Source organism: Cornus florida, unplaced genomic scaffold (assembly GCF_030987335.1).
Source record: "Cornus florida cultivar Cherokee Brave unplaced genomic scaffold, ASM3098733v1 CherokeeBrave_3.0.0_Hap2_Chr04, whole genome shotgun sequence".
In the NCBI taxonomy this organism is placed as follows: domain Eukaryota; kingdom Viridiplantae; phylum Streptophyta; class Magnoliopsida; order Cornales; family Cornaceae; genus Cornus; species Cornus florida.
The window spans coordinates 40,709,924-40,711,870 of record NW_026775574.1 but is presented as its reverse complement, the minus strand read 5'-3'; positions in this window follow the sequence as shown (position 1 = coordinate 40,711,870).

Below are 1,947 nucleotides of genomic sequence, written 5' to 3'. Positions count from 1 at the left end.
GCTTTAAAAGGATTGTTGCATATGCTAAATGCAATCGTGTTCCCTACGAAAGTGGCGTTATCCATTTATTGCTTTCTAGATTCATAGTTGTATAGTTATTCATTTCATTCCTTTACTTTGTACTTCATTGCTAGAGACTAGCAATATTTAAGTTTGGGGGTGTGATGAGTGCTGAAAAGTGTGCATTTAAACCTCTTAAGCTTAAGCATTCTAGGACCTTTATCTATCTTATTTTCCCGTCCTAGTCTAATTTCTTGTTATTGTCATTTTCAGGCACTTATCCCCAAAATAAGCTAATTTAACCAATTTAGAGCATAGAAGAAGCAATCTCGAGCTGAATGGAAAAATGGAGCAAAGTGGTGGAAATCAGCAAACTTCGATCGATCAGGAATATTTTCGATCAATCTCACATTGATCGATCTCACCTCATAGAGATGGATCTAAGCCTTTGTCCTTATCCTCAAAGAAATCCCATCTTCGATTGATCCAACTTTCTCCGGATCAATCGAGCTTCCTTGATCTTATCCTCTCCTACCACTTTTGTCTTTATCCCAAAATATCTCAGAGATTTGTCGTATTCCAAAAAGGTGCCGCCAAGGATGGATCAATCTCGCCAACATTCGATAGATCTCACCAAAGTTCGATTGATCGAACCTCCTCAAGTCCGAATTAAAACAGAGTCCAGCTCATTAAACGTTAACTCATGGTACAATCATTGAGAGGACCTTAGTGCACGAGTCCAGACCATTGGGTATGACACTTGAGCCTCTTATATAAGGATTTTGAGCCATATATATTGATATCTCAATACATCACATATCATCAATCTTGGATAGGAGGCTAGAGCTTTGAGAGATATACACTATTTTTGGGAATTCTTCCATTCTTCTAGGTTTTCCATCAAGAAGAAGAGCATTTCTACCATGGAGATGGCCCTTGAGGGTTGGATAGCTACATTAATGAGTGGCTAAACATCTTCTTGGAGCTAGAGTTAGCCCTAAGCATGCCTTCTAGACCTTAATGCTTTGTATTTTGAGGAATTTGTGTTGTAATGTTGTCTTGACACTTGATTTATATATGAATCTTGTTCTTACAATGATTTATGTTGATTAATACTTCCAATTGATCATTTCATTCTATTCATATGTCTATGTATTCTAGAATAGATGTTCATATGTTATTCTCTAGATTTTGCTATGTTGATGCATGTCTATGTGTGTTAATATCATGAATCTAGTGATTGTCAAGGCATAGTACTTTAATGGAATACTCTTATGGTTGTTTGATGGTTCATACTCATTTCTTGATGGATTGTACCTTTCCCTTAGTTTAATTAGTTTAATTTTCATGTCTCTAGCTTAGTTGTGGTGTAGTTGCCTTAATTCCATAGATGGGAGGACAATCCATACTTGTTGTTTGATGTTCCATGCTTATGAATGCAAGTAGTATAAGTCTCTAGTTTGTTGATGTGTTTGATTGTAAGCTTAAAGAAAGGATTAATGACTTAGTTTGATATATTGTGCTATTCATTAGGTTATCTAGACAATGCATGCTTAAATTGTCATCCATGCTTATTGATTCAATCACTCACACACATTAGTGTTACAACATGTATTTCTCTTCACTCATTACATATTAAGTGTTTGAAAATGTGATGTTTAGTGGTGACTTCTAGGTCCCAAGACCTCTCTCTCTTGTTTTTCTACCCTCTATTTACTTTAGTTATTTACTATTGAATTCATTTAGCATTATAGTTTAATCAACCAAACAATCTACTTTTGATCACTCGACCTACTAATCCAACTTTGTTTCCTTATCACATTGCCTCTAATCCCTTGGGACGATCCCTATTCACCCTAGCTATATTTAGTAGTTAGAGGTAGTAGTGGCACTTCAAAAATTTAAACTTGGCCACACTTCCATTTCATTGCAACTTTGGTTGACATG